A 20,153-nucleotide genomic window follows, 5' to 3' on the forward strand; every position below is an offset into this window, starting at 1 on the left:
ACTTTTGACATTTTAATTATTATATGTCTTGGTGTGATCCTCTTTGGGTTCAACTTCTTTGGGGATCTCTGTGTTTCCTGCATCTTCATATCAGTTTCCTTTTAGATTTGGAAAGTTTTCAACCATAATTTCTTCAAATATATTTTCAATGCCCTTTTCTTTTTCTTCTTCTGGAAGTCCTATTATATGTAGATTGGCCTGCTTTATATTATCCCATAGATCTCTTATATTGCTTTCATGTTTTTTTTTTCATTTAGTTTTCTGTCAGCTGTCCTGATTGGGTGATTTCCATTATTCTATCTTCCACATCACCAATTCTTTCCTCTGCATTATTCATTCTGCTCTTTATTGCTTTTAGCTCAGTATATATCTCTGCAAATGAATTTTCTTGTTTTCCTTGGCTCCTCCTTATATTTCCTAGTTCATTTCTCAAGGAATCTGTATTACTATTCATATCTCTCTTAATCCCTTGATATTCAGCTTCAATTCCTTCAGTATTTTCACTATCTCTCTTTTGGACTCAACGTCTGTCTGACTGCAATGGTCTGTTTCATTGTTGACTGCTTTAGGTGAATTCTCCTTTTCTTTTAACTGGGAATATTTCCTGAGCTTCTTCATCTTGCTTATATTTTTCTTTTGCTGTGAGTTTGGGGAAGCCAAACTATAGTATTCTAAGGCTACTTCTATGCAAGAGCACCCATTTGTATTTTTTGGGGGTGGTTCTATTTATTTTTTTTTAATTTTTTTAAATTTTTTTTATTTTTTAATTTTACCACTATACAGCAAGGGGATCAAGTTATCCTTACATGTATACATTACAATTACATTTTTCCCCCACCCTTGTGTTGCAACATGAGTATCTAGACAAAATTCTCAATGCTACTCAGCAGGATCTCCTTGTAAATCTATTCTAAGTTGTGTCTGAAAAGCCTAAGTTCCCAATCCCTCCCACTCCCTCCCCCTCCCATCAGGCAGCCACAAGACTTTTCTCCAAGTCCATGATTTTCTTTTCTGAGGAGATGTTCATTTTTGCTGGATATTAGATTCCAGTTATAAGTGATATCATATGGTATTTGTCTTTGTCTTTCTGGCTCATTTCACTCAGTATGAGATTCTCTAGTTCCATCCATGTTGCTGCAAATGCCATTATGTCATTCTTTTTTATGGTTGAGTAGTATTCAATTGTGTATATATACCAAGGCAATCCTGAGAAACAAAAACCAAGCAGGAGGCATAACTCTCCCAGACTTCAAGAAATATTACAAAGCCACAGTCATCAAAACAGTGTGGTACTGGTATCAAAACAGACACACAGACCAATGGAACAAAATAGAGAACCCGGAAATAAACCCTGACACCTATGGTCCATTAATCTTTGACAAGGGAAGCAAGAACATAAAATGGGAAAAAGAAAGTCTATTCAGCAAGCATTGCTGGGAAACCTGGACAGCTGCATGCAAAGCAATGAAATTAGAACACACCCTCACACCATGCACAAAAATAAACTCAAAATGGCTGAAAGACTTAAATATATGACAGGACACCATCAAACTCCTAGAAGAGAACATAGGCAAAACATTCTCAGATATCAACCTCATGAATGTTTTCTCAGGTCTGTCTCCCAAAGCAATAGAAATAAGAGCAAAAATAAACCCATGGGAACTAATCAAACTGACAAGCTTCGGCACAGCAAAGGAAACCCAAAAGAAAACAAAAAGACAACCTACAGAATGGGAGAAAATACTTTCAAATGATGCAACGGACAAGGGCTTAATCTCTAGAATGTATAAGCAACTTATACAACCCAACAGCAAAAAAGCCAATCAATCAATGGAAAAATGGGCAAAAGACCTGAATAGACATTTCTCCAAGGAAGATATACAGATGGCCAGCAAACACATGAAAAAATGCTCAACATTGCTGATTATAAGAGAAATGCAAATCAAAACTACCATGAGATACCACTTCACACCAGTAAGAATGGCCATCATTAATGAATCCACAAATAACAAGTGCTGGAGGGGTTGTGGAGAAAAGGGAACCCTCTTGCACTGTTGGTGGGAATGTAAACTGGTACAGCTACTATGGAGAACAGATACCTTAGAAATCTATACATAGAACTTCCATATGACCCAGCAATCCCACTCTTGGGCATATATCTGGACAAACTCTACTTAAAAGAGACACATGCACCCTTATGTTCATTGCAGCACTATTCACAATAGCCAGGACATGGAAACAACCCAAATGTCCATCAACAGATGATTGGATTCGGAAGTTGTGCTATTTATTTTTGGTGTTGGCATTTGAACATTTTCCATCTCTGTCTTCAGTGCGAACAGGCTATTATCCTCAGGATGCTCTTTGTGTTTTCAGGGCGAAGGAGGCAATGGGGAGGGCCCAGAATCAGTGCCTGGTTGTTGGGCTCTCCACATCAGCAACGACTTGCAAGAAGGTGGTGCAGGCTACTCTTAGTTGCAAGGGACTTTAAAAGTATATATATTCAGTTTAATTAGGTCCCCTTTGTTTATTTTTGTTTTTACTGTCATTACTCTAAGAGATGGATCTGAGAAGATGTTGCTATAGTTTATGTCAGAGCATGTTTGGCCTATGCTTTGCTCTAAGACTTTTATAGTATCTGGTGTTATATCTAGGCCTTTAATCTATTTTGAGTTTATTTTTATTTTTATTTTTTTTGTGTATGGTTTTAGGAAGTGCTCTAATTTCATTCTTTTACACATGGATGTCCAGTTTTCCCAGCACCACTTATTGAACAGACTGTTTTTTCTCCATTGTATATTCTTGCCTCCTTTGTCATAGATTAGTTGGCTGTAGATGCGTGGGGTAATTCTGGGCTTTCTATCCTGTTCCACTGATCTATATTTCTATATTTGTCAAAGGCTTTTTCCATATCTATTGAGAGGATAATATGGTTTTTATTCTTTAGTTTGTTAATGTGGTGTGTCACACTGATGAATTTGTGGATATTAAAGAAGCTTTTCATCCTTGGGATAAATCCCACTTGATTATGATGTACAATCCTTTTTTTTTTTTTGTCTTTTGCCTTTTTCTAGGGCCACTCCCATGGCATATGAAGGCTCACAGGCAAGGGGTCTAATCAGAGCTGTAGCTGCTGGCCTACGCCAGAGCCACAGCAATGTGGGATCTGAGCCACATCTGTGACCTACACCATAGCTCATGGCAATGCTGGATCCTTAAACCATTGAGCAAGGCCAGGGATCGAACCTGCAACCTCATGGTTCCTAGTCAGATTCATTAACCACTGTGCCATGACAGGAATTCTTGTACAATCCTATTAATGTATTATTGGAGGTGGTTTGCTAGTGTTTTGTTTAGGATTTTTCCATCTATGTTCGTCATTGAAATTGGCCTGTCATTTTCTTTTTTTGTGGAATCTTTGTCTGGTTTTGGTATCACGGTGATGATGTCCTCACAGAATGAGTTTGGGAGTGTCTCTTCCTCTGCAATTTTTGTAATAATTTCAGAAAGATCTTTATTAACTCTTCTCTAAATGATATATAGAATTCACCTGTGAAGCCATCTGGTCCTGGACTTTTGTTTGTTGGAATTTATTAAATCACAGTTTCAATTTCAGTACTTGTGATTGATTGGTTTATCTTTTCTACTTCATCTTCGTTTAGTCTTGGAAGATTGTACTTTTCTAAGAATTTGTCCATTCCTTCTATGTGTTCCATTTTATTGGCTTATAGTTGTATATAGTAGTCTTTTAGAATCCTTTGTATTTCTGTGATGTGCTTGTTACTTCTCCTTTTTCATTTCTAATTTTATTGATCTGTGTTCTCCCTCTTTTTTTCTTGATAAGTCTGGCTAAGTGTTTACCAAATTTGTTGATCTTTTCAAAGAACCAGCTTTTTGTTTCATTCATCTTTTCGTGGTTTTTTTCATTTCTATTTCATTGATTTTTCTCTGCTCTTTATGATTTCTTTCCTTCTACTAACTTTAGGTCTTGTCTGTTCTTCTCTCTTGAGCTGCTTTAGATGTAAAGTTAGCTTATTTATTTGAGCTTTTTCTTTCTGCACAGCAAAGAAGGCCCTAAATAAAACCAAGAGACAATCCACAGAATGGGAGAAAATCTTTGCAAATGAATCAACTGACAAGAGATTAATCTCCAAAATTTATAAACACCTCCTATTGCTCAATACTTAAAAAACAAACAACCCCCTTAAAAAATGGGCAGAAGATCTAAACAGACAGTTCTCCATAGAAGACATACAGATGGATAAAAACACATGAAAAGATGTTCATCATCACTCATTATTAGAGAAATGCAAATCAAAACCACAATGAGGTACCACCTTACACTAGCCAGAATGGTCATCATCCAAAAGTCTACAAACAATAAGTGCTGGAGAGGGTGTAGAGAAAAAGGAACCCTCTTACACTGTTGGTGTGATTGTACATTGGTGTAACCACTGTGGAAAACAGTATGGAGACACCTCAGAAAACTAAACGTAGAACTACCATTTGATCCAGCAATCCCACTCCTGGGCATCTATCCAGAGAAAACCATGACTCACAAAGACACATGAACTCCAATGTTCATTGCAGCACTATTTTCAATAACCAGGATATGGAGAAATCATAAATGTCCATCAAGAGAGGAGTGGATCACGAAGATGTGGTACATATACACGATGGGATATCACTCAGCCATTAAAAGGAATGAAATACCGGCATTTTTAGCAACATGGATGGCCCTAGAAATTGTCATGCTAAGAGAAGTCAGTCATACAATGAGATACCAACATCAAATGCTTTCATTGACATGTAGAGTGAACTTCTTTGCAGAACAGATACTGACTCACAGACTTTGAAAAACTTATGGTTTCCAAAGGAGACAGTTTGGGGAGTGGGGAGATGTGCTGGGTTTTTGTGATGGAAATCCTATGAAATTGGATTGTGATGATCATTGTACAACTATAAATATAATAAATTCATTGAGTAATAAACAAATAAAAAAGAAGAAAAAAAACAAAAGTATGTATCATCTGTGTTTTTTGGATGTAATGTCCTGAAAATATCTGTCATTTACGATATCTGTTGCCCTATTGATTTTCTTTCTAGAAAGTATGTCCCTTGATGTGAATGGAGTGTTAAAATCTTCTACTATTTTTGCCTTCCTTTCAATTTCTCTTTTTATGTCTCTTACTATTTGTTTTATGTATTTGGAACCCATATATTAAGGGCATATATGTTGATGTGTGTATTATCTTCTTGAATTCACACTTTTATTGTTAATTAGTGTCCTACTTTCTTTTTCTTTATATCCTTTATTTTAAAATCTATTTTTTCTGATATAAGTATTGTGACTGGCTTTCTTGTAATTTCCATTTGCATGAAATATATTTTTCCTTCCCCTCACTTTCAATTTATATGTGTCCTTTGCCCTGAAGTGGCTTATTTATAGGCAGCATATTGTAGACTCTTGTTTTCTAATCCATTCTGCCACTCTATGTCTTTGCTTTGGAGTATTAAGTCCATTGATATTTGAGGTTATTATTTATACATATGTTTTCTGCCATTTTAAACCTTCTTTTCCAGTTGATTCTCTGTTTTTTATTGAGTAGTTTTTTATTTCTCCATCTCTTTTAAGGGATAATCTTGCTGGGTAGATTGTTTTATGTTGCAAATTTTCTGCTTTCTGAACTTCCAATATATCTTGCAACCACTGAACTTGTCTTCTCTGTCCTGTTTCTGTAGAGAAATCAGCTTATAGCCTAATGGAGGTTCCCCTGTAATTAACTCTTTGTTTTTCTCTTGCTTCCTTTAAACCCCTTAAACTTCCTTTAAACCTCTTTAAACCCCTCTCTTTAAATGTTACTTTTGCCATTTCTATTTTTATTTGCACTTATTTTTACTTATTTTTAATTTTTTTTAGTCTTTTTGTCTTTTCTAGGGCCACACCCATGACATGTGGAGGTTCCCAGGCTAGGGGTTTAATCAAAGCAGCAGCCACCTGGCCCACGCCAGAGCCACAGCAACATGGCAGCCAAGCTGCATCTATGACCTACACCACAGCTCATTGCATTGCTGGATCCTTAACCCACTGAGTGAGGCCAGGGATCAAACCTGCAACCTCATGGTTCCTAGTCGGATTCATTAACCTCTGAGCCACAAAAGGAATTCTGCCATTATTATTATAATGTGTCTTGGTGTAGGTCTGTTTGGGTTCATCTTCCTTGGAACTTTCTGTGCCTCCTGTATTTGACATCTGTTTCCTTCTTTAGATTTGGGGTTTTTATTTTTGGCTTTTATGGCCACACCCGTGACATATGGAAGTTCCCAGGCTAGGGGTTGAATTCAAGCTGTAGCTGCTGGCTTACACAACAGCCATAGAACACCAAATATGAGCCACATCTGTGACTTACACCACAGATCACAGCAATGCTGGATCCTTAACCCACTGAGTGAGACCAGGAATTGAACCTGCATCCTCATGGATACTAGTTAATGGATACTAGTCAGATTTGTTTCTGCTGGGCCATGATGGGAACCACAGATTTGGAAATATTTCATCCATAATTTCTTAAAATATATTTTCAATCCATTTTTCTCTTTCTTCTCCTTCTGGGATTCCTACTATGTGTAAATTGGCACACATTTTATATTATCCCATAGATGTATTATATTGCTTTCCTCTTCTTTTTGGCTTTCTGTATGCTGTCCTGACCGGGTGATTACCATTATTCTGTCTTTCAAGTCACTTATTCATTTCTCTGCATGATTCATTCTGCTATTAATTCCCTTTATCTCAGCTTTTGTCTTAGCAAATGTATTTTTTCTCAGCAAATATAATCTTTCTTGAAGCGTCCTTATATTTTTTAGTTTCTTTTTACAATAATCTGCCTTACTCCGGAAAACTGTTCTTAACGCATTCAGTATTTTTATCACCTCCCTTTTGAACTTGGCTAGACTGAATTTTCTGTTTCATTATTTGGTTTTTTTTTTTTTTTTGGAGGAATTCTCCTTTTCATTTAACTGAGCATGGTTCCTGGGCCTCTTCATTTTGCTTATTTTTTCTTACTCCATAAATTTGTGGGAAACAATTATCTACTGTAGTCTTGGAGGGCTATTTTAATCAGGAGCATATTTGAGTAGCCTCTGAGTTTACTATTTTTTTTGGCATGAGCACTTCTTTGGTTTGGATGCATGGACCTGTATGTCCTTTCAAGTAGGCGGGGGCAATGGGTGGTGCCTGCATGTGGCGCTTGTTAGCTGAGCCCTTGGCAGTGGTGGTGACCCATGGGGAGATGAGGGTGACAGGTGACACATGATTGCAAGGCCCTTGGCATTGGTAGTAACCCCCAAGTTTGTGGAGGTTGTTCCCATCACACAGCCCCTTGCAGTGCCAATGGCAGGAGGTGCATGTTCCCAGGGAGGTGGGGTGATAAGCAGCACCCTGTCACAGGGCTCTCCACAGCAGTATTTGTCTCTGAGGTGATGGGGGCAACAGGTGGGAGCAGACTACACCCATCTCTGAAGTCTGAGATGACTGTGACAGCTTGCACCAACCCCTGTAGCCCACACAAGAGGTGCCTTGCTGCCTGAAAGCCAGCATATGTATGGAGAAAGATCTTCCTACAACAGTCTCACTCACCCCCTCCTCTCACACTCCCCAATAATGACACTTTGCTTATCTGGCAGGCTGGCACCTCCTCCCAAACTCCTTTGTCTGTGGTGTATCACTCTCTAGCCCTCTCAGGCTGTTTCCAAAGAGCCAACCTTAGTCCTCTCCCTGGGTCTGACTTCCAACACCCAAGCCTTAGCACCCAGCCCCTGCCCAAATGTCTCAGACTGGCATGAACCAGATGGTGGGACTTATCATGTGTGAAGCTCTCTCTCTGCTTTGCCTTCCTCAGATAGGCTACTGTGCTTTTCTCTGAGGTTTTAAGGCTCACCCTCTAACCTGGCTGATCTCCTTACCAGTCAGGGGTAGATTCCTTACCAGGTTGCAGATTCCTTTCCTCTTTCACAGCTTCCTCCTATGAATACTGGTCCTGCCCTGATTCCTTTTTCTCTTTTATCTCTCTCTCTTTTAATTTCTGTCCTGCCTAGTTATGTGGAGGTTTTCTTGCCCTGTTTGGAAGTCTGAGGTCTTCTCCCAGCATTCTGTAGATGTTCTGTGAGAATAATTTTACGTGTAGATTTTTTTGTGTGTATTTGTGGGAGAAAGTGAATTCCACATCCTACTCCTCTGCCATCTTGATTATTCCCCTTAATTTATAAACTTTTATCTGAGAGAAGGAGAATTCACAAGAACCACAAAGATGTGTTTTTTGTTTCTGTTTTTGTCTTTTTGCCTTTTCTTAGGCCACTCCCATGGCATATGGAGGTTCCTAGGCTAGGGGTCTAATTGGAGCTGTAGCCACCGGCCTACACCAGAGCCATAGCAATGTGGGGTCCGAGCCGTGTCTGCATCACAGCTCACGGCAGCGCCAGATCTTAACCCACTGAGCAAGGCCAGGGATCAAACCTGCAACCTCATGGTTCCTAGTCGGATTTGTTAACCACTGCACCACGACTGGAACTCCCACAAAGGTGTGTTGTTCAAAGTACTTATTTACCCGCAAAACTACCCACTCAAATGTATTTTATGGCTTATTAATATTATATTTCAAGAGAAAAGACAATGGCTAAATAAACATGAGTATATTTATTGGCCACATTGTTGGAGACAGGAAAAAAATGAAAGATTGAAAATAGAGGCTAGATGAGGAATACTGATTAAGTAAGTTCCAATTTCTGGTAGTGAATTGAAGTGGAAGGAGTGAAAAGTACAACTAGAGAATTAATTGTGGAGAGGAGCTGTCTATTTAAGACTAGGGGGGAGTTCCCATTGTGGTTCAGTAGAAATGAATCCAACTAGTAACCATGAGGTTGCGGGTTTGATCCCTGGCCTCACTCAGTGGGTTAAGGAACCCATGTTGCCGTGAGCTGTGGTTTATTTTCAGACATGGCTAGGATCTAACATTGCTGTGTCTGTGGTATAGTCCACTGGCTACAGCTCTGATTTGACCCCTAGCCTGGGAACCTCCATATGCCATGGGTACAGCCCTAAAACAAAACAAAAAAAAAACAAAGCAAAACAAAAACATGACTGGAGGAGAGTCATAGATAAGCTAATGAATATGATGAAATGTTTTTCATGATGTCTTTACTTTTTTCTCTCACGTATGAGATCATATTGAAGAAAGCAGAGGCTTTAGTACTTTGGGGGGCTATTTGTGGATTCTCATTATGACAAAAGAGGGAAAGTGGGAACAGGCACAAGAGAATCCCTGTTTAACAGTGAGTATCCAGGTCCAGGTAAAGTTGGATACTGCATTTTTTAAAGCAAAATTTTTACTATAGGTAATTTTCTCTAGCAATGTTTTAGGCAGTCACAATGTAGACACAGAAAAGATGATGAAGCAGAGGATAAGGGGATGAGGATTTAGAGAGTGTTGGTAATAAAAAAGATTTTGCTGTATAGGGAAGGAAGGGAAACCCTGAGAATGAACTGCAAAAAAACAGGGGCTGAGAGAATTGAGAGAACTGGAAGGTTGAAAGCATACATGAGTTGAGTGACTGACTAGACTCTGACACTAAATAGCTTATGACTTTAAAAAAGTATCCTCCATATTGGGGCCTCAGTTTCTTCATTTGTTAAAATGAGCATGCTTGAAGATGTGATCTCTATCCAAGACCTTCTTTTTCTCTTGTCATTGCACTGCCATATAGTGTAAAGGATATAGAAGAAAGGCTATGAGGAAGCAATTTAAGAAAATTAAAATTCCAAGCGGATTTAGAAAAGTAAGGGCAGAACTAGATGGATTATGTCTCAGACTTTTCTAATCTTTTCTTGAATTTCTCCCTCAAGGATATCTTCCTTCTCATGGATCCTGTGTCCTATTTTTTCCCAGGCATCATATCAACTCAGAGTGCTTCCCTATCTGAAAGTACAAAAGAACAAATATATAATGTTGAAATTTTGGATGACATTAAAAATTGTAGGGAACATATGTTGTGGCCCATAAAGCCTCTTCAAATCATCTACCTATACTGTAAAATGGGGTAAGTGATAGTTAAAAAAAGTGAGAATAGCAAATGAAATGAGAACAAAGTATAAAAAGGCATTCTTAACATGTGAAAAAATAAGTCGATGGAGTAAGCAAAATGTGGTGCACTAAGGAAGTTTACAAGATTTTGGATATCCTTATATTTGAATCCATTGTTAAGAAAAAAGTGAACTAGCTTAGCTGGTGTGTTGGAGAGTTGGTGAGGAGATTTCCAGTTCAAGGATGTTTTCTTTTAAGGGCTAAGCCAGGATTTTTTAAAATTTTTATTAGAGTTAATTTACAATGTTCCTTCAATTTCTGTTGTGAAGGAAAGTGACCCAGCCACCCATAAACCTCCCTTTTTAAAAATTTTCCATCTGGTTCTTACCCAGGAGACTAGATACAGTTTCTTGTGCTGTACAGAAAGACTCCATCACCCGTCTGTTCTAAATATACAAGTCTGTATATACCAAGTTCAAACTCAGCATCAGCCCCCCTGCCCATCCCCCTTCCCCCAGCAAACACAAATCTGTCCTCCATGTCCATGATCTGTTTCTGTTTTGTAGATAGGTAATTTGTGTCATATTTTAGACTCCATGTATAAGTAATATCATAGAGTGTTTGTCCTCATTCTGACTTACTTCACTTAGTAAGAGAGTCTCTAATTCCATCCATATAACATTATCATCCTTTTTATGGCTGAAGAGTATTCCACTGTATATATGTATCACAATTTCTTAATCCATTCATCTGTTGATGGACATTTAGCTTGTTTCCTCACCTTGGCTATTGTGACTAATACTGCAATGAACATACGGGAAGATGTATCTTTTTCAATGAAAGTTTTGTTCACATTATACCCAGGAGTGGGTTTCCTGGACCATATGGCAGTTCTATATTTAGTTTTTCTGAGGTACTTCCATACGGTTTTCCATAGTGGTTGTACCAATTTACATTCCCACCAACAGTATTAGAGGGTTCCCTTTTCTCCACATCCCCTCCAGCATTTGTTGTTTGTTGACTTTTTAATGATGGCCACACTAACTGGTATGAGGTGGTACCTCATTGCACTTTTGATTTGAATATCTCTAATAATCATTGATGTAAAGCATTTTTATATGCCTGCTTGCCATCTGTATGCCTTCATTGGAGAAATATCTTTTTAGGTCTTTTGCCCATTTTTTGATTGGGTTGTTTGTTTTGTTGTTGTTGTTGAGTTGTATGAGTTATTTGTATTTATTGGAGATTAAACCTTTGTTAAAATATTTGCATATTTTCTCCCATTCTGTGGGTTAACTTTTCATTTTTTAAATTGTTTTCTGTGCTGTGGAGAAGCTTTTGAGTTTAATTAGGTCCCATTGGTTTATTTTTGTCATTATTGTCATTATTCTAAGAGGTAGATCAAATAAGATGTTGCTGTGATTTATGTCAAAGGTAGTTCTGCCGATGTTTTCCTATAGGAGTTTTATAGTATCTGGCTTTACATTTAGGTTTTAAATCCACTTGGAGTATATTTTTGTGTACGGAGTTAGAAATATTTTTATCATTTATTTTTTTATATATTTTTTTTTTACTGTACAGCATGGTGACCCAGTTACACATACATGTATACATTCTTTTTTCTCACATTACTTGTTCCATCATAAGTAACTAGACAGAGTTCCCAGTGCTACACAGCAGGATCCCATTTCTAATCCATCATGAAGGCAACATTCTGCATCTATTAACCCCAAGTTCCCCATCCACCCAACTCCCTCCACTTCCCCCTTGGCAACCACAAGTTTATGCTCCAAGTCCATGATTTTCATTTCTGTGGAAAGGTTCATTTGTGCCATATATTAGATTCAAGATATAAGTGATATCATATGATATTTGTCTTTCTCTTCTGACTTACTTCACTCAGGATGAGTCTCTAGTTCCATCCATGTTGCTGCAAATGACAGTATTTTGTTCTTCTTTATGGCTGAGTAGTATTCCCTTGTATCTATATACCACATCTTCCTAATCCAATCATCTGTCAGCGGACATGTGGGTTGTTTCCATGTCTTAGCTATTGTGAGTAGTGCTTCAATGAACATGTGGGTGCATGTGTCTTTTTAAAGGAGAATTTTGTATGGATATATGCCCAAGAGTGGGATTGCTGGATCATATGGTAGTTCTATGTATCATTTTCTATAGCACCTCCATACTGTTCTCCATAGTGGTTTTACCAGCTTACATTCCCAACAACAGTGCAGTAGGGTTCCCTTTTCTGAAACCCCCATCCATCATTTGTTATTTGTGGACTTATTAAAGATCTCCAATATCTTTGATGAATTTAGATGCAAAAATTCTCAACAAAATTTTAGCCAACTGAGTCCAACAACATATAGAAAAGTTCATACATCAGTACCAAATGGGACTCATCCACAGTTCACAAGGATGGTTGAACAACTGCAAATCAATCAACATCATACAGCACATTAACAAAAGAAAAGCAAAAAACCACATGATCTTATCAGACACAACTTAGAATAGATTTACAAGGAGATCCTGCTGAATAGCATTGAGAACTATGTCTAGATACTCATGTTGCAACAGAACAAAGGGTGGGGGAAAATGTAATTGTAATGTATACATGTAAGGATAACCTGACCCCCTTGCTGTACAGTGGGAAAAAAAAATATTCCTAAATGTCAAGAAAAAAATAAATAAATGAGAAAATTTGGTCTCTCTATAAAAAAAAACACATGATCATCTCAATAGATGCAGAAAAAGCATTTGACGAAGTCCAACATCCATTCATGATAAAAACTCTTACCAAAGTGAGCATAGAGGGAACATTCCTTAACATAATCAAAGCCATTTATAACAAACCCACAGCAAATATAATACTCAATTGAGAAAAGCTGAAATCCTTCTCACTCAAGTCTGGAATAAGACAGGGATGCCCACTCTCACCACTGTTATTCAACATAGTACTGGAAGTCCTAGCCACAGCAATCAGACAAACAAAAGAAATGAAAGGCATCCAAATAGGAAGAGAAGAGGTTAAACTCTCACTATATGCAGATGACAAGATACTATATATAGAAAACCCTAAGGACTCAACCCCAAAACTACTTGAACTGTTCCTCAAATTCAGCAAAGTAGCAGGATATAAGATTAACATTCAGAAACCAGTTTCATTTCTGTGTAATAACAATGAAATATTAGAAAAGGAATACAGAAATACAATACCTTTTAAAATTGCACCCCAAAAAATCAAATACCTGGGTATATACCTGACCAAGGAGGTGAAATACTTATATGCCAAAAACTATAAAACATTAATCAAGGAAATTAAAGAAGATGCAAAGAAATGTAAAGATATTCCATGCTCCTGGGTTGGAAAAACTAATATTGTAAAAATGGTCATACTACCCTATGCAATCTACAGATTCAAAGCAATCCCTAGAAATGTTTTAATTTCATTATCTTAAATGTGGCTGTCTAGTTTTCCCAGTACAATTTATTGAAGTCATTCTTTCCTCTATTGTATCTTCATACCTCCCTTTTCATAGACTAGTTAACAAAAGGTGTTTGGGTTTTTTCTGAGCTTTCTATCCTGTTCCAATGATCTATATTTTTTGTTTTTGTTTCAGTACCATACTATTTTGAAGATTGTGGCTATGTAGTATAGTCTGAAGTCAGGAAGACTGAGTCCTCCAGTTTTTTTTTTTTTCAATGTTGCTTTGGCTATTCAATGTCTTTTGTGTTCCCATACAAATTTTAAAATATTTTGTTCTTGTTCTGTAAAGAATGTCATTGGTAATTTCATAGGGGTTACATTCAATCTGTAGATTGCCTAAGGTACTATTGTTATTTTGGCTATATTAATTCTTCTGATCCAAGAGGCTGGTATATCTTTCCATCTAGGTATGTCACCTTTTATTTCTTTGGTAAACATCTTATAGTTTTCATATTAAAAGTTTTAGTCTTTTTTTTTTTTTTTGTCTTTTGTCTTTTTGTTGTTGTTGCTATTTCTTGGGCCGCTCCCACGGCATATGGAGGTTCCCAGGCTAGGGGTCTCATCGGAGCTGTAGCCACCAGCCTACACCAGAGCCACAGCAATGCGGGATCCGAGCCGCGTCTGCAACCTACACCACAGCTCACCGCAACGCTGGATCGTTAACCCACTGAGCAAGGGCAGGGACCGAACCTGCAACCTCATGGTTCCTAGTCGGATTCGTTAACCACTGCGCCACGACGGGAACTCCCAGTTTTAGTCTTTTTAGGTAGGTTTATTCCCAGGTATTTTATTGTTTTTGATGCAGTGGTAAATGGTATGGTTTTCCTAATTTCTATTTCTGATCTTTCATTGTTAGTATATAGAAATGAACCGTATTTCTGTGTATTGATTTTGTATCCTGCAACTTTATCAAATTCATAGCTAAGCTGTAAAAATTTTCTATGTATAGTATAATTTCATATGCAAACATTGATAGCTTTAGTTCTTCTTTTCCAATTTGGATTCATTTTATTGCTTTGTATTCTCTGATTGTAATGCTAGGACTTCCAAAACTATGCTGAATAATAATGGTGAAAGTGAATATACTTGTCTTGTTCCTGACAATAGTGGAAAAGCTTTCAATTTTTCACCATTGAGAATGATGTTAGCTGTCAGTTTGTCATAATTAGCTTTTATTATATTGAAGTAGTTCCCTTCTATGCCCACTCTCTGGAGAATTTTTATCAGGAAATTGTGTTGAAATTTGTCAAAAGCTTTTACTGCATCTTTTGAGATGATCATAAGGATTTTTTTATTTATTTATGTGGTTATCACATTGATAGATTTGTGAATATTGAAGAGTACTTTTACCCCTGGGATAGATCCTACTTGATCATGATGTATGATATTTTTTAATATATATTTGTATGCAGTTTGCTAATATATTGTTGAGGATTTTTGGATCTATATTCATCAGGGGTATTGGTTTGTAATTTTCTTTTTTTGTGGTATCTTTGTAAGGTTTTGGTATCAGGGTGATGGTGGCTTCATAAAATGACCTTGGGAGTGTTCCTTCCTCTTCATTTTTTGGAAGAGTTTCAGAAGAAGAGGTATTAATTCTTCTCTGAATATTTGATACAATTCAGCTGTGAAGCTATCGGGTCCTGGACTTTTGGTTTTTGGACAATTTTAATCACATTTTCAATGTCAGAGCTTGCAATTTGTCTGTTAATATTTTTTATTTCTTCCTCGTTCAGTCTTGGTAAGTTATGTCTTTGTAAGTAACTGTCCATTTCTTTTAGGTTTTCCATTTTATTAGCATACAGTTGCTCATAGTAGTCTCTTACATCCGTTGTATTTTTGTGGTGTCTGTTGTAACTTCTCCTATTTCATTTCTAATTTTATTGGTTTGAGCCCTATCACTTTTTGTCTTGATGAGTATGGCTAGAGACATTAATTTTGTTGATCTTTTCAAAGAACTAACTTTTGGTTTTATTGATCTTCTATATTATTTTCTTTGTCTCTATGTTATTAATTTCTTCTCCAATCTTTAAGATTTCTTTCCTTCTACTAATTTTGAACTTTGTCATTCCTCCTCTAGATGTTTAAGGTGTAAGCTTATGTTTTTATTTGAGTTTTTTCTTCTTTCCTGAGATAAGGTTGTATTATTACAAACTTCTCTCTCAGAACAGTTTTTGCTGTGTCCCATAGGTTTTGGATTGCTGTATCTTCATTGTCATTTGTCTCTAAGTATCCTTTAATCAAAAGCTCAATACAAGAAGAAGATATACCAATTGTTAATATACAGGCACTTAACATAGGAGCACCACAATACATAAGGCAACTACTAACAGCCACAAAAGGAGAAATTGAAAGTAACACAATAATAGTGGGAGACATTAATACCCCACTTACAGCAATGGACAGATCATTCAGACAGAAAATAAACAGGAAAACACAGGCTTTAATTACACACTATACCAGATAGACTTACTTGATATCTATAGAACTTGCTTCCCCAAAGCAGCAGATTCTTCTCAAGTGCACATGGAACATTCTCCAGGTTAGATCACATTTTGGGGCCATAAATCAAGCTTTGGTAAATTTAAAAACACTGAAATTATTTTAAGCATTTCTTCTGACCACAATGTTCTGAGGCTAGAAATCAACTGCAGAAGAAAACAACAAATACACAAATTGATAGATGCTAAACTATATGATACTAAACAACCAATGGATCATGGAAGAAGTCAAAGAGGAAATTGAAAGACACTTAGAGACAAAGGACAATGAAGATAAAACAATCAAACACCCATGTGACACAGCAAAGGCAATTCTGAGAGGGAAGTTTATAGCAATACAGTCTTATCTTAGGAAAGAATAAAAAAACCTCAAATAATAACCAAACCTTAAAAAATGCAATTATTTCAAGCATTTTCTTGGAACACAAAGCTATGAGACTAGAAATCAATGAAAGTTTATTTTTTTATTTTATTTTTATTTTTTATTGTTATTTCCCCAATACATCTTTTTTCTACCCTACAGGATGGTGACCCAGTTACATATACATGTATAAATTCTTTTCACATTATCATGCTCCATCATAAGTGATTAGACAGAGTTCCCAGTGCTACACAGCCGTATCTCATTGCTAATCCATTCCAAAAGCAATAGTTGGCATCTAGTAACTGCAACCCATGAATCCATCCCACTCCTTCCCCCTCCCCTTCGCCCTTGGCAACCACAAGTCTATTCCCCAAGTCCATGATTTTCCTTTCTGTGGAAAGGTTCATTTGTGCTGTATATTAGATTCCAGATATGTGATATCATATGGTATTTGTCTTTCTCATTCTGATTTACTTCACTCAGTATGAGAGCCTCTAGTTCCATCCTTGTTGCTGCAAATGGCATCATTTTGTCCTTTTTATGGCTGAGTAGTATTCCATCATGTATATATACCACATCTTCCTAATCCAATCATCTGTGGATGGACATTTGGTTTGTTTCCATGTCTAGGCTATTTTGAATAGTGCTGCAATGAACATATGGGTGCATGTGTCTTTTTTAAGGAAAGTTTTGTCAAGGAAGATATACAGATGGCCAACAAGCACATGAAAAAATGCTCAACATACCTGATTATTAGAGAAATGCAAATCAAAACTACCATGAGATACCACCTCACACCAGTAAGAATGGCCATCATTAATACGTCCACAAATAACAAATGCTGGATGGAGTGTGGAGAAAAGGGAACCTTCCTGCACTATTGGTAGGAATGTAAGATGATACAACCACTATGGAGAACAGTTTGGGGATACCTCAGAAATCTATACATGGAACTACCATATGACCCCGCAATCCCACTCTTGGGCATATATCCAGACACCTGCAAGTTTAAAACAGCAAATACACAAAATCCTAGAAGCTAAACATGTTATACAATGGATCATTGAAGAAATCAAGTAAGCCAGTCTTTTGAATTAAATAGTAACTGTTCAAAACAGGAAGACAAAACCTGTTTTGGCTTTCTTTTTAGCTTTCCATTCAAGTTTATTTGAAAGTTATATTTCATCATTATAAAGGCCTTTATTCCCCTCTTTTATTATTTCCTGTGCACACAAATCTTTCTTATTTAAAATAATAACTGATTTTCATGAGTCTGTTGCTTACTCCTGTAAACATGATTTTTTTCTCCACTATGTAGTCTATAGCTGTTGTTTCATTTCTTTACCACTCATACTACTCTGTTTTTTTTATTATGAGACTTGATATATTTGTGATAGTAATTTTTAAAATAACAAGAGCTTCAAAGTAGCAAATGAGTAGAGGTTTCCCAAAATCTTGTTAGGCCATTGAGTAATATAGATATATAGAGACAGATACATACGTATATACATACACACAAACAGCGGTATATATACACATACAAATATATGCATACTATATGTACACACAGAGCAATATCCTTTGACTTAATTAATTTTTCCTTTTTTCTGTTGCATTGTTCTAGAAATCCCAAAGAGAAAATTAAGTAGTTTTGCCTTTGACCCAGATTATAGGTTACATTTTTCTTCTCTTTTTTTAACTTTTTTTTCCCCACTGTACAGCATGGGGATCAAGTTATCCTTACATGTATACATTTTTTCCCCCACCCTTTGTTCTGTTGCAATATGAGTATCTAGACATAGTTCTCAATGCTATTCAGCAGGATCTCCTTGTAAATCTATTCTAAGTTGTATCTGATAAACTCCAAGTTCCCAATACCTCCCACTCCCTCCCTCTCCCATCAGGCAGCCACAAGTCTATTCTCAAAGTCCATGATTTTCTTTTATGTGGAGACATTCATTTGTGCTGGATATTAGATTCCAGTTATAAGTGATATCATATGGTATTTGTCTTTGTCCTTCTGACTCATTTCACTCAGTATGAGAGTCTCTAGTTCTATCCATGTTGCTGCAAATGGCATTATTTTCTTCTTTTTTATGGATAAGTAGGATTCCATTGTGTCTGTATACCACATCTTCCTAATCCAAGCATCTGTTGATGGATATTTGGGTTGTTTCCATGTCCTGGCTATTTTGAATAGTGCTGCAATGAACATGTGGGTGCATGTGTCTCTTTTAAGGAAAGTTTTGTCTGGATATATGCCCAAGAGTGGGATTGCGGGGTCATATGGAAGTTCTATGGATAGATTTCTAAGGTATCCCCAAACTGTTCTCCATAGTGGCTGTACCAGTTTACATTCCCACCAACAGTGCAAGAGGGTTCCCTTTTCTCCACAACCCCTCCAGCACTTGTTATTTGTGGATTCATTAATGATGGCCATTCTTACTGGTGTGAAGTGGTATCTCATGGTAGTTTTGATTTGCATTTCTCTTATAATCAGCGATGTTGAGCATTTTTTCATGTGATTGCTGGCCATCTGTATATCATCCTTGGTGAACAGTCTATTCAGGTCTTTTGTCTATTTTTCCATTGATTGATTGGTCTTTTTTTGCTGTAGAGTTGTATAAGTTGCTTATATATTCTAGAGATTAAGCCCTTGTCAGTTGCATCATTTGAAACGATTTTCTCCCATTCTGTAAGTGGTCTTTTTTTTTCTTTTTGGTTTCCTTTGCTGTGCCAAAGCTTGTCAGTTTGATTAGGTCCCATGGGTTTATTTTTGGTCTAATTTCTATTGCTTTGGGAGACTGACCTGAGAAAATATTCATGAGGTTGATATCTGAGAATGTTTTGCCTATGTTCTCTTCTAGGAGTTTGATGGTGTCCTGTCATATATTTAAGTCTTTCAGCCATTTTGAGTTTATTTTTGTGCATGGTGTGAGGGTGTGTTCTAATTTCATTGCTTTGCATGCAGCTGTCCAGGTTTCCCAGCAATGCTTGCTGAATAGACTTTCTTTTTCCCATTTTATGTTCTTGCTTCCCTTGTCAAAGATTAATGGACCATAGGTGTCAGGGTTTATTTCCGGGTTCTCTATTTTGTTCCATTGGTCTGTGTGTCTGTTTTGATACCAGTACCACACTGTTTTGATGACTGTGGCTTTGTAATATTTCTTGAAGTCTGGGAGAGTTATGCCTCCTGCTTTGTTTTTGTTTCTCAAGATTGCTTTGGCGATTCTGGGTCTTTCGTTGTTGCATATAAATGCTTGGCTTGTTTGTTGTAGTTCTGTGAAAAATGTCCTGGGTATTTTGATAGGGATTGCATTGAATCTGTAGATTGCTTTGGGTAGTATGGCCATTTTTACATTATTGATTTTTCCAATCCATGAACATGGAATATCTTTCCATTTCTTTTGTTTATTTGTTTGTTTTTATTCTTCCTATTTTTTTTAATTTTTACTTTTTTCTGTTTTTTCCCATTATATAGCAAGGGGATCAAGTTATCCTTACATGTATACCTTTTTCCCCCCACCCATCTTTCCATGTCTTTACATCTTCTTTGATTTCTTTGATTCAAGTTTTATACTTCTCAGCATATACACCTTCTTCGTCAGATGTATTCCGAGGTATTTGATTTTCTGAGATGCAATTTTAAAAGGTATCGTATTTTTGTATTCCTTTTCTAATATTTCATTGCTGGTATACAGAAATGTAACTGACTTCTG

Source organism: Sus scrofa, chromosome X (genome assembly GCF_000003025.6).
Source record: "Sus scrofa isolate TJ Tabasco breed Duroc chromosome X, Sscrofa11.1, whole genome shotgun sequence".
Classification (NCBI taxonomy): domain Eukaryota; kingdom Metazoa; phylum Chordata; class Mammalia; order Artiodactyla; family Suidae; genus Sus; species Sus scrofa.